Here is a 13,455-nt window from a genome sequence, read left to right as displayed (position 1 = left end):
AAGGCTAGAGGGAGGTGGTGAACTCCTGGACTTTTGTGACAGACCAAGGATTCATCCTGTAATCTGAGTTCTGAGTATGGTTTTGCATGGAACAAGCTAGAAACAAAGGCTTGGTCCTTCTGAGCTTCCATTTCCTTACCTATAACATGAAAATAATGATGCTGGTGTCTCAAAAGTGCTCTAATAAATGAGGTCAACTTTTAAATAAGCTTTGAGTTTTGGAAAAGTAGCATCCTAGTATTTTATTACGTTGTTGCCTGCTCATTATTGGTATTGTTATTACATTACCTGGCTTTGAATTTTAAGCTCTCCTTTTTAGAATACCTCTGCTGATTAGCCTCACGACACTCTAATCATTCCTGGACTCTGTTGTTGTTGTTGTTGTTGTTGTTCTTGTTTAAAAGTTTATCAGTGCTCACTTACTTGAATAAACATTCTTAACTCTTTTTCCATGGCCGTTTTTTTGCAAATTACCGTGCGGACAGTATGGTACTTGGGAGCAGGGGCTGGGTTCTAAACTGTTTGGGTATTTCCTACACCGTCTCTCTGCTACCCACTAGGCCCACGCCACAGCAATGTTTGCAATACTCAAGTTCCTGGTGGTCTCTCCATGTTGGGGAGACCCTGTGGTCCTACACAATCTTCACTTTGTGGAGGAAGGGGAGGTGCGGGCCACTGGGACTCTTGTGGGAGGTTGTCCAGATGGGAATTGCCAATGCTGGGAAGTGAATTATGCTGCCAGGAAAGATTGCTGCAACCAGGAACCCTTGCTGAAGGCTGCCTGAGACCCTTCCATCAGTAACCCCTGCTGCAACACAAAATCTGAGAATAGGCCAAAAAATGAACACTCCACCACCGCCTTATGCTCAGCCTTCACCTCAGCCCTTATAGTGTTGAGTCCTCAGATCCCGTGAGCATGGGAAACTTTATTGCAAGCCTGGCTATTCCCTCATTCATTTAAGCCTCATTCTCTTGACCAAATACAAAGAAATCTACTCATGGACACAACCAGGATAATCTTCTAAAGTACAGGTGCTAGTCTCCTAAGGATACATAGGATTTTCTAAACTAAATACGATTTTTTTTTCCCTCCTCTAACTTGATGTTTCTTTTTCTTCTAATTCTGATTTTAATTGTTCTGCAAAATCTTCCTTTTCTCATTCTCCATGAATTCCTTTTCCATGAAATCAACAGAAGTCACCTTGACTAAGAAAAAAGTACATGAACTAGGCCCAGCCTCTCTTGGGAATTCACAGGCAGGCACTGGGATGATGGGGGTCTTCCATAGCCACTTTGTGACTTCTGTCCCTCAGGAGACAGGACGGACCCTCTGGCCCCCTTCTCCTCACTCACAACCATTCAGGATCAGCCAGGGATCCCAGCTTTGAAAATAACAGACGAGAAAACAGGTGTCTTCCGGAGAGCCCGGTGCTTCCCAGATGGGACAAGCGATTAAAGAGAACAGGAAGTATGACAGCTCCTTGGCAAAGCCAGGGACAGATTGAGAATTGTGCTGTTCTGATGAAGGTGCCAAGGTCATTATTAACGGTTGGAAACTATTGTTCATAAAAGGCACTTGTACGAACGTGAAACTCTTAATGGCCCTGTTTAAATTTATCTCAAAACAAAGGGTTGTCAATGAAGAGTTGGATGGCTTCCCTGCCACGGTTTTAACCACACACAAACACCACATAAATCTCCCAGCTCTTATTCTGGGTGCTCCCCAAGTGGCAGCAACATCTCCCTGCCCTTCCCTTGGTGTGCCCCAAGCCCCCAGAGATGCCTCTTTCAAAATACACAAAAGCTAAAAAGCATCCCCACCTTAGAAACTAGGCCCTAATTCTCCACCATGGAACTTTAGGAACAATGATAAAAACAAAATTGCCAGATTTATGTTTCTCTAGGGTTCTGTGAGGGTCAAACCCATTTCAAAACAACATTTTCCAGTCACCCTCCTGCCTTCTCCTTTTCCAGGGTGGATCCTTCAGTGCATTGACCTCACCACCTCCTGTTGGCAGGAAAGCAGCCTGGATTCCCTGGGGCACGGGAGGGCCCAGTGCAGGAAGCAACACAAGGTCTTGCCTGTGTAGATCCTGGCCTGGTCTGGATTACTCACGCTCCCTCTCAGATAGGTTGCATGGTACAGAACCTGGTCCCACAGCAACTCCCACCCCCAACACCCGGTCGTGTGGAAGGCCTCCAGATGCAGGAAGCAGAGAGAGGCTAGAGTTTATGCTTTAAAAAGATCAAAGAGACAATGAAGGCCCAAAGATGGCAAAGTGGCTCTAACGCCAAAATTCATGATTGTATGTGTCACCTGGCATTTATAGTCTCCACATACTGGGAAGAACTGAAGTGGGCTCCCACTCACACGCTGGAGATGTACTGGCTTTGAGGTTCCCAGACTCAGCTACTCCACAGAACCCACTGGGCTGCTTTCTTTGAAACACAAATTCCTAGGTCCTCAGAATGACTAAATCAGAATCTCCAGGAGTGGGGCCTGGAAACTGAATTTTTCAAAGCTCCTTGTGGGGGTGGGGGGGGCTAGTTGCCAGTAGCCAGGTTGGAGGATGGCCTGCTGTGCACCCTTCCTCAAGCCTGGAGGCCTGTAGGAGTTACTGAGTTCCCCTGGAACACCTGGCCCACCCACACACTCCCAGACACACACACTAAAACGCACTTCCTTGGGAAGAAACAAGAGAAAGAAAATGATAAAAAAGAAACACAAATTCAGTCTGAGTATAAATAAAAACATTGCAGCTCTGACCTCCACTTCTGCCCAAGAAGACTTTTCCCCAGGGCACAGGGCACAGCTTTGAGGAGAGGGAGAGAAAGGCGGTTAGTTGCAAGGCTGATGCTTGAAGCTTGACGTGGGTTCCACTCTGCAGACCTGCACCACAGATGTGCACCCCCTTCCCGTGAGCCACCGTCTGCGTGGGTATCCCACATAACTCTTGAGCTACTCCACTCTTGATTAAGTCTGCAAGAAACAGCATCACCCTCTCACCTCCCGCAATCCATGCAGTGGAGGAACAGTATGCTCATTCCTACCCACACATGCTGTGCTCAGCACAAGGGGCTGGCTCCTTGGGAGAACAAACCCTCCTGGTGGGACTGCCTCTGACTACAACCCAAACCCACGTGGTTCTCCTGCCACAGCACCCTGACTTCAACCCAATTCAGCACCATTCGGGATACAGCCTCAATTTATGCTCTAGAGAGATTCATACAGTCTATGACCAAAGGAAGAACAGAAATTATATCATTTTCAAACCAAACTGGATTCCTTCTTCTACCCTCTAGCTAAAGTTCATTTCTCAGGCCCTCCTCCAAAAAGATCATCAAAAAACACAAACATTCTAAATATTAAAAGGTACTAGAAGAGAAGATACAGAAGTCCATTATCCTTTCCTCCAGGAGCAACCTCTGACCCAGCACACACATACTTAAGGTAAATGTGCAAAAGATGTAAGACCAAAAATTATTTTTATGCCCCATCCCTTAAAGAAGAAACAGGGGGTATGACCATGGAAACATTTACATTGTCCAACTTGAACAATACAAACCAATATCCATCTACAAAGCTGATTTTAACATTTAACCAAAGAAAAATTGTAATAACATAAATTGCCTGACCTTGGATGGTTCTATTGTTTTGTTCTGTGATAGCAAGTTGAAAAACAAATTATTTTATAGGCACCTGGCTCGTTATGCATACAAATTAAACCTTCATTTATCTATATGCTCCAAACAGTACCTATCCATCGCCATCACTTAAAAACACATTGCCCTTCTTTCCAGCCTTATTAATTTCCAGATGCTAATTAAATTTAAACTCATAAAAGTATCTGTTTAGCATGCATGACAAGATCATCCTTCAATATCCATTACCCACTGTACACTCCAGCATGTTTACCTACTATTTTCTGTTTACTTTCTCATCTATACGCCTCAGTTCCAAGGGACAGACTGGGGATTTAACCTGGAATTCAATCTCTCTCCCATTTCCATTCTACCCAAGCTGTCCCTCTGCTTGATGCTGTTGCAAGAAACTTCCTTTCAAAATATTGCTGAGAAGAATGACTTCCAGATAATAGCTCTTAAATATGGAACAGCAGGATGATAAAGGAATTCTGGGGCAAAGCTATATTTCAGCCCCTTTTCACCAGGCCATTACACACGAAGAGAAGACTTTCGATCTCTAGAGATCTGCCGTTACTTATTTATTGCCATAAGAAGGATGACAGACAGTCTGAAAACCATGCAGATAATGAATGGCATTGCTCACGACCAGCACCTAACATAAAACATGCTACCATCCCACTGGGGTGTCCCAAAGGCCTGGAAATGGATCCAAAGTATCCCCCAGCAGGAAATGATATTTACGTTCTCTTTTCTCACTCACGCAAGTCCTCATGGCAGGCAAATAGCAGCAAAAGGGTGAAAAGTTCTGCCCCTAAGATGGCTGTGTCATGCTCAGCTCTCTGACTCTGCACAAGTTACCTCTGCTCTGGTCTGCCTTTCTCAGCTGGAGAGACGTTCCTCTCATGAGAATTTACACTGGGCCTTCAGATGTGTCTGTCCCATGTGAGGAGGTCCATGCTTCCATGCCCATTTTAACAGAGAAAGGGACGGTGACACCACAGGCACAAACAATTACTCTGTGCATCAGTGTATAAGTGAAAGCTCCACGAAGATAAAAAGAAGACTTGGTACCCGCCTCACCTCCTTTGTGCCCAAGAAAAGGTAAAATGAACACTTTGAGTCACAGTTCCACCTCAACAGAGGCATCCCTACTCTCTCCAGCCTTTATTACAAAGCACAACAAACTTTTCTGTGAAAAGCCAGGTAGTAAATATTTCAGGCTGTATGGGCCACATAAAATCTCTGTTGCTGCTCCTGCTTTTTCTTCTTCCTCCTCCTCTTCTTCTTCCTCCACCTCTTCCTCTTCTTCTTCTTCTTCCTCTTCTTCACAACCTTTTAGAAATGTAAACTCCATTCTTAGCTGGTGGGCCATAGAAAAACAGGCCACAGGCCAGATTTGGCCCATGAGCCATAGTTTGACAACCCCTGTCTTATTATAAAATACAAAGTAAAAATTCTTTGAATTCTTCAATTCTCATAATATACAGATCCCTTTTAAAGAAAAAAAATCTTCATTGTCCTCTAAAGTGCATATCCACAGACCCACAGGTGCCACAAATCCCAAGCTGAGGCCTGCATTAAAATTAAATCTGTGACTTTAAGGAATCTCATATCACTGACACAGATGAATATACAACATAAACTAGCAGCTCTGTTATAAGGTGGAGGTCAGAGGATCTGATATAGCCTTATATTAATGTTTTTAGATTGCCTTTGAAATGAAAATCAATTTTTAAATATAGCTGTGCTCTCCCAGAGGTCCAAAGTCAGTACCACATGTTGACTGTGTAGTTTATAAAGGGAAGAGGGAAGCCACGTTGCCATCACTGGCAGAACTTTTTTAACATGACTATGATCTCACTGAAAAAAATGTGTGGCAAAGTAACAGCTGGAAGTATCAGCCACCATGTTTCTTTCTTCTTCTCATCCAGCCACATCTTGCCCCTCCCTACCTCACACTTCCAACCTGTTTGAATTGACCACCATTCCTTGGGGGTATGAGGAAGTGGAGTGGTAGTAGTTGGCATGTTGAGGAACAGAGGACCAATATACTAAATTCTTTTTTTTGGTTTTTTTTTTTTGTTTTTTTGGAGGAAGATCAGCCCTGTGCTAACATCCATGCTAATCCTCCTCTTTTTTTGCTGAGGAAGACCGGCTCTGAGCTAACATCCATTGCCAATCCTCCTCCTTTTTTTCCCCAAAAGCCCCAGTAGATAGTTGTATGTCATAGTTTCACATCCTTCTAGTTGCTGTATGTGGGACGCGGCCTCAACGTGGCTGGAGAAGTGGTGCGTCGGTGCACGCCCGGGATCCGAACCCGGGCCGCCAGCAGCAGAGCGCACGCACTTAACCGCTAAGCCACAGGGCCGGCCCCTAAATTCTTATCTTCTAAGTTCAAAAAGCCTTGATCCAGGTAAAACACTAATGATGACAGGAAGTCAATGAATTCTAGCTGAGCCAAGTTTTTCCACTTTCTGCACCAGCCCCTCATTCCAGACTGAAAAAAGACCTTTGAGTTGAGTTCAGATAAGGAAGGACAACTTTGGAAAAAAGAATAAGGAGATTAGAAAGTTACACATGAGCATCAGAGGGAATCAGAGGGAGTGGTGGAATCTAACTTAAAGTTTGAAGATCCCAGGATAGTTGATTTGCACTTTGATTCCTGTTCAGAATTTTGAAAGGCAGCTGTCTTATAGGTGTGCCCTGTCCATAAGTGCATGGGTGGGGGCAATAGAAATAGATCTGGGTATAACACAGATGTTAGAATTAGCCAACAAGGACTTTAAAACAACTACTATGAATATGTTCAAGGATTTCAAGGTAAAGATGGACATAACAAGTGAACCAGTCAGTGATCTCAGCAGGTAGATAGAAACTATTGAATAAAACAATGGAAAGTCTACAACTGGAAAATACAATATTTGAAATGAAAAATTCACTGGATGAGTTTTTCAGCATATTGGTCACTGTAGAAAAGATCAGTGAACTTGAAGTTGGGGCAATAGAAACTAGAAATTGAAGCACAGAGAAAAAGAAAGCTGAAAAAATCAACAGAGCCCCAATGACCCATGGGACAATATCAAGTAGTCCAACATACTTGTTATTGGAGTCATTAAAAAGGAGGAAAGACAATGGGGTAATATAATAAAATATATAGGAATAATATAATGAAATAATATAATGAAAATACGACATAAAATTTTCCAAATTTACTAAAAACTATATATCAACCCACAAATCCAATAAGCTCTACAAACCCCAAGCAAAATAAACCCAAAGAAAACTACACCTATTCACATATAGCAAACTGCTGAAAACCAAAGAGAAAAATTTTAAAGCAGCTAGAGGAAAGAAGACACTTTACACATAAAAGAACAACAGTAAAGAAATCTACTGACTTTTAATCATGAACAATGCAATACAGAAGACAATGGAATGGTATCTTTAAGATGTCCAAAGGAAAAAACTGTCAACCTAGAATTCTATATCTAGCAGAAACATTCTTCCAAAATGAAGGGAAAAATCAAGATATTTTCAAATTTGAGAGAACTAGTTCCCAGCAGACCTGTGCTGCATTTAGAAATGTTATAAAGAAGCTCTACAGGATGAAAGGAAATGACACCAGTTAGAAATTCAGTTATATATAAACAAATGAAAAGTTCTATAAATAATAAATATACGGGTAAGTATAACAGGAACATTTTTTTATTTCTTTTTTTTTTAATTTTATTTATTTTTTTCCCCCAAAGCCCCAGTAGATAGTTGTATGTCATAGCTGCACATCCTTCTAGTTGCTGTACGTGGGACGCGGCCTCAGCATGGCCGGAGAAGCGGTGCATCGGTGCACGCCCGGGATCCGAACCCGGGCCGCCAGCAGCGGATCGCGCGTACTTAACCGCTAAGCCACAGGGCTGGCCCTTTACTTATTTCTTAATTTCCTTAAAAGATAATTAACTAGTCCACCAACAGATAAGTGCATAAACAAAATTTGTTATGTACATACAATGAAATATTATTTAACATTAAAAGGAAATGAGGTTCTCATACATACTATAACTTGGATGAAACTTGAAAACATTATGCTAAGTGAAATAAGCCAAACACAAAAGGACAAATATTGCATGATTCCACTTACATGAGGTACCTAGAATAAGCAAATCCACAGAGTCACAAAGTAGATTAGAAGTTACTAGGGGCTAGGGGAAGGAGGGCATAGGGAGTTATTGCTTAACTTAGTTACAGAGTTTCTGTTTGGAATAATGAAAAAGTTTTGGAAATAGATAATGGTAACTGTTGCACAACATTGTGAATGTAATTAATGCCACTGAAATGTACACTTAAAATAGTTAAAATGGCTAATTTTGTTATATACATTTTACCACATAAAAATATATTTTTAAATATATTTTACCACAATTTTTAAAATTAATAATGTAATATGCCAGAAACCATTGAATTGTACACTTTATAAAGGTGAATTTTATGGTATGTGAATTTACATCCCAATAAAGCTATTTTTTTAAGAAGATAATTGGATGTATAGTACAAAAATAACAGTGTATTGTGGTGTTTATAACAGTAAAATGTAATACAACAAGAACGCAAAGGATGGGAAGAAGGTAAATGGCAGCTTACTACTGTAAGACTCATATTTCTGTGAAGTAGAACAATATAAATTGAAGGCAGACAGTGACAAGTTAAGGAAGTATATTGTAAGCCCATCTTCTGAATTCCAGGTATGTTTGTGATTGGCTGTGAGTAAGGTTTTCTTCTTTCTGATAACAGACTCTTCCTGCCACGCCCCTGCCGACACTGTAGGGCTTAGAGATAAGAGCATAATTCTTTCTTAATCCTGAATGTTCTTGTACAATGAAATCCATTCCAATCTCTCCACTGAGGATATCATTCCAATATCTCCATTGTGTGAAGATATTGAAGCGAAAGACCTTCTTGGCTAGTAGGCAGTAGAAATTCTCTGAAATGGTGGGATGATTTTCAAGCATGGGAAAAAAAAAGTAGCTGGAAATGAAAGCAGTACATTCCTTCCCTCCTTAGAATGAGACTATGGGTCCTGAAGAAGGAAGATTATCACCTAACACCGGCCCTGCTGAAGCCGTCAGTGGTCTTTGGGGATGCAGAACTTTGACTTAATCAGAGTTAGAAAAGGAATTGGGGGGGCAGCGGGCGCCTGGTGGTGCAGCGGTTAAGCGTGCGCGCTCCACTGCAGGGGCCCGGGGTTCACAGGTTCGGATCCCCGACGCCCACCGATGCACCGCTTGACGCACCGCTTGTTAAGCCATGCTGTGGCGGCATCCCACACAAAGTAGAGGAAGATGGGCCCGGATGTTAGCCAAGGGCCAGTCTTCCTCAAGAAAAAAGGAGAGGATTGGCATCGGATGTTAGCTCAGGGCTAGTCCTCCTCACAAAAAAAAAAAAAGAAAAGGAATTGAGGGAGGAACAAGGGCAAGCATATCTCATGAACATAGGATTGCCAGATGTAGAAAATAAAAATACACCCAGTTAAATTTGAATTTCAGATAAACATTAAATCATTTTTTAGTGTGTGTCCCAAATATCGCATCTTGTATTCTATCTGGCAGCCCCAAAGGCTGTGGTGAGGGAAGGTGCTGAGGTCCCCAGCACAGTCTGCACAGAGGGAATTGGGGCTTTGGGAAGCTATGGCTTCTGGGGGCCCCAATGGCTGCCAGAAGCTTCTGGGGACTCGTTAATCATTCCTTTTTAGTTCTGGTCTCTTACACTACCAAGGAATTTTCTAACCTTCATTTGGAATGAACATCTGTCATTTTGTAAAGGCAACATGTTACTGTGAGGTTTTTATGCCATGTGTGTAAAAGCTTGTGGCCCCCAATACCTTAAAGAGCATGGAAGACAGGACTGTGGCCTTCAACTCCACCTATCCCTTCTCTATCCCCCCTCCCCTTCTCTCCCCTCCCCTTCCCTGCACGCAAGTGTCTGTGCATATGTGAGTGTGTTTTGTGTGTGTGTGTATGTGTGTGTCTCTGCATTTTGGGTAGTCTTAACTACTTTCTCTTAAATCCCTTCTCAGATAAAGACTTGAGAAACCTCAAAAATGGACTATTCAGATGGGTAAACTCCTTTTAATTCCCCATTAAGTTCCAAAGAACACTGATTCTTTCATTGACTGAAACAAGGACCTCCCTTCCTCCAGCTCTGAACTAGCTATTCCCAAACCATAAATGTTCAATTACTTCCCAGACAGCCAAGTCGCGTTTTGCTTCCTCTATACTATGTATTTTCTGTGATTTGCATTATCGTTTGCTAAATACACTTAGACACTATTTACCTCTAGACACATCTCTCAGACCTCTGCGTGCCTTTTTGCCCTCTAGGAGCAGTCCATATAAATCACTGTTTAGTCATTCAGCACATAAAGAGAAGATTCTAATTTTCCAGATAGGGCCATTTGTTTAATTTATTTGGCTGCTAGGGAGTTGTGGAAATGGTGCTGATGTCAACTGGGAAATAACACTGTCAAGACCAGGTTTTGTCTCTGATGGGACAGTCCAAATATTCTCACTGGTTTCCATTTTGAAAATGCATGAGTCTTCTATTCCTTCAACTGTGTGGTATGTCAATGAGTGTGTTCATTGTATTGTTGTTCTGTATACCTTACACATAAATTATAAATATTCTTGGCATCTATTCACATTTTTAATACAAAAATTTTTAATGAAAAATCCTCCCCCACCCCCACAAAGAAAGAAATAAAATGCTTTAACCTTTATGCCAACTAGAAAAGCTATCACTTTGCAGAAAGCAAATCAGAGTATGAGATTTTCCACAGGTGGTCAAGTTTATTGTACATCCAAGAGGCAGATTGTTACACTAGGAAATTGGAAACCTGGGTTCTAATCCCGGTTTTGCCCATAGACAAGGCCATTAGTCAATAAGTTCCTCAAAGACAGGGATTGTGTTCTGTCCACTGTTTCCCTCTAGTTAATTTTTAACAAATTATACAAGATCTATTTGCCTAAAATATATAATATTATAGATATAGATGAAGTCCCTTTGGACCTCTTCAGTCCTTTCCCCCACCAAATATCAAGAGATAAGTGCTATTATAATCTAATATGTATCTTTACCAGACTGTTTACCTACATCATAGAAAATATCTAGTGCTGACTTTTTTGTGGTTTCTTTTTTTCACATAAATGGTCATAGAGTACGTATAACTCTGCAACTTGCTCTTTCACTCTACAATATATTTTTGAGATCAATTCATGTTGATCTGGATAGCTCTTACTTTTTCTTCTGAATTTCTCTGTAATATTTCACCATATGAATATACCATGTCTTATCTATCCACTGCAGGGACATTTAGGTTGTTTCCAATTGTTCTTGATACAAACAATTGTCATAGATACTGTCAAACTTTCCTCCAAAGTCAGGGATCATTTTAGCATTCCCACCAGAAGTACAGGAAAATAGCCCTTGTCCTACAACTCAACAACACTGGATATTAATAACCTTCATTTTTGCCACAGTAGCAGGTAAAAATAAAGTAGTATCTTGTGGTGATTTTAATTTGCATTTCCTCACTAGCTTAGTGAGGGTGAACATCTTATCAAATGTTCTTTAGCCTTTTACATCTTCCTCTTCCCACGTTTGTATCATTTACTCATTTGTCTATGGGTTATTTGTTCTTTTCTTATTGATTTATAGGGTTCTTTATGAATTCTGGATACTAATTCTTTGTTATACATGTTGCTTTTGTTCACTTTTGAAACTCCAATACGTAGCAGAGCGTCTGGCTCTTAGTAAGAGGTAGTAATTATTTGTTGACTACATTAATAAGTGAATGTTGCATAAACACCACGTACTGGACAATCACTCTGGCTCACAACAGGGCTTTGGAATTTTCATTATTTAGCTATGAAGACCAGGCAAGTGGGTACGTTAAATATGAGCCACTAAATGGTGTGCCCTACTCATTTCTCAATCCCCAATTCTTAGGGCGGGGCCTTCTATAGAACTCAATAAATGTTGGATGAATTAAGGATCAGAGTGGAAGAAATAAAAAGAGCCTCCTCCCTCTCACATGCCTGAAAGACCAAATTTCCATCCCATAATAACCTATGTTAACAAAAATGGTAATAAAATCTGGCATGCAGCCAGTACAGAAGAATGTATTCCATCTTTGCTCTGCTCAAAATCTCTTCATCTCCACAGCGAAACGGGAAATTAGAGCCAGAGTGGATACCTCACAAGAAAAGCAAATAAAAACAAAACAAATGCTCTGAGCCACTTGACTCGACATAGGGAATTCAAGTTAAAATCTGATTGCTTTGTCCGCTGCTTCTTCCACTAGGGACCAGGGAAAGGACCGAGGAGCCAGGACTGCTCCTCTTCTTTGCCCATCTCTCCCTCCCTTTCCTGCCCCATCTCCCTGTCTCGCTACTTCAAGGTGCTCCGTTTTTTTCTTTCCAGATTGTTGTTCTTTTCTATAAGGTGTTGATCCCCGGATTTTCTTGGACTGTGATTTCTGTTGAAAGACCCTCACAGCAGAAACACCACCCACATTTAGATATATAAAAATATGTTTCTTTTCTTCTGCTTTTTTGCTCCATCAAGGCTCTGTGGAGCTATTTGGCTTAATTATTTCTGGCACTTTGCCCATCAAAATGTGCAGTTCTTCAAAGAGTTGGAAATGACAGTAGATCGGCCTCCTCCTGAGCAATTGAGGTTTTCGTTTGAATCCTGTTGTCTTGGAAACAAGTGAGTTTCATTGAACATACACATACCATAATGGTTAAAACATCAGCTAGAGGCACAACACCCCCGCATTCCATTCTCTGTCTTGCTCAAGTCACAGGCTGGCTGGCTGCTGGAGTAGAAACAGACTGTGAGTCGAGACATCTGGATTCTGCCTCACCTCTGATCCTATCCACATGGTTCTAGGAAAGTCATACAACCTTTTTGAGCCTCTATAGCCTTATGAAAAAAAAATGGGAATAATACTACCTCTTCTATCTATCTCAGACTCATCGGGAAGATTGAAAGAGAAGATAGATTTGTAAAAGTACTTTGGAGACTGCAGAAAGCTAAACAAATGTAATCACATACTTAAATTATTATCTTCCCCTTTCTCAAAACAAATCATGAAGTTTTAGCTCAGGTATGTATAAATCAATTCTCTGGGTATTATCTTTTTCTAATGGTAAAACAGACCACTCTTAAAGACCTAAGCACCTGAGAGCTGAAAATCATTATCGATGACCGGTGGTTACTCCCAGGATGGTCCACTCTGCTAAATGAAAAGTAACTCCACACAGACAGGAGGCAGAGCTGTGCCCACTGTTGTTGACTGCTCAGTGTGTAGTACAAGAAACAGCCTAAAGTTACTTCTGTTTTAGTCATCTCTGGCTGCGTAACAAACCCCCCCAAAACTTAGTGGCTTCAAGCAATCTTTTTGTTTTGCTCATGATTTTATAAATCAGAAGTTCAGGAAGGTCTTGCCTGGGGCACAGTTCATCTCTGCTACACGTGGTGTCAGCCTGGGCAGCTTGTGCTGGAGGATCCACTTCCAGGATGGCTTCTTCACTCACATGTCTGACTCCTCAGTGCTCCTTGGCTTCTCCTTCTCTCCACATGGTGTCTCAACCTCCAACGCCTCTCCACATGGCTGAGGGCTCTCACAGCACTGTGGTCTCAGGGTAGGTGTTCTTATTACGTGATGTCTGGCTTCCAAGAGGCAGGAAACAGAAGCTGCTAGGCCAGTTAAGGGCTACGCCTAAAAATTGCACAGCATTACTTCTGCCATGCTCTACT

This window comes from Ceratotherium simum, chromosome 3 (genome assembly GCF_057802395.1).
Source record: "Ceratotherium simum simum isolate JZ-2026a chromosome 3, ASM5780239v1, whole genome shotgun sequence".
Taxonomy (NCBI): domain Eukaryota; kingdom Metazoa; phylum Chordata; class Mammalia; order Perissodactyla; family Rhinocerotidae; genus Ceratotherium; species Ceratotherium simum.
The sequence above is the reverse complement of the archived record's forward strand: the minus strand, read 5'-3'. Positions refer to the sequence as shown.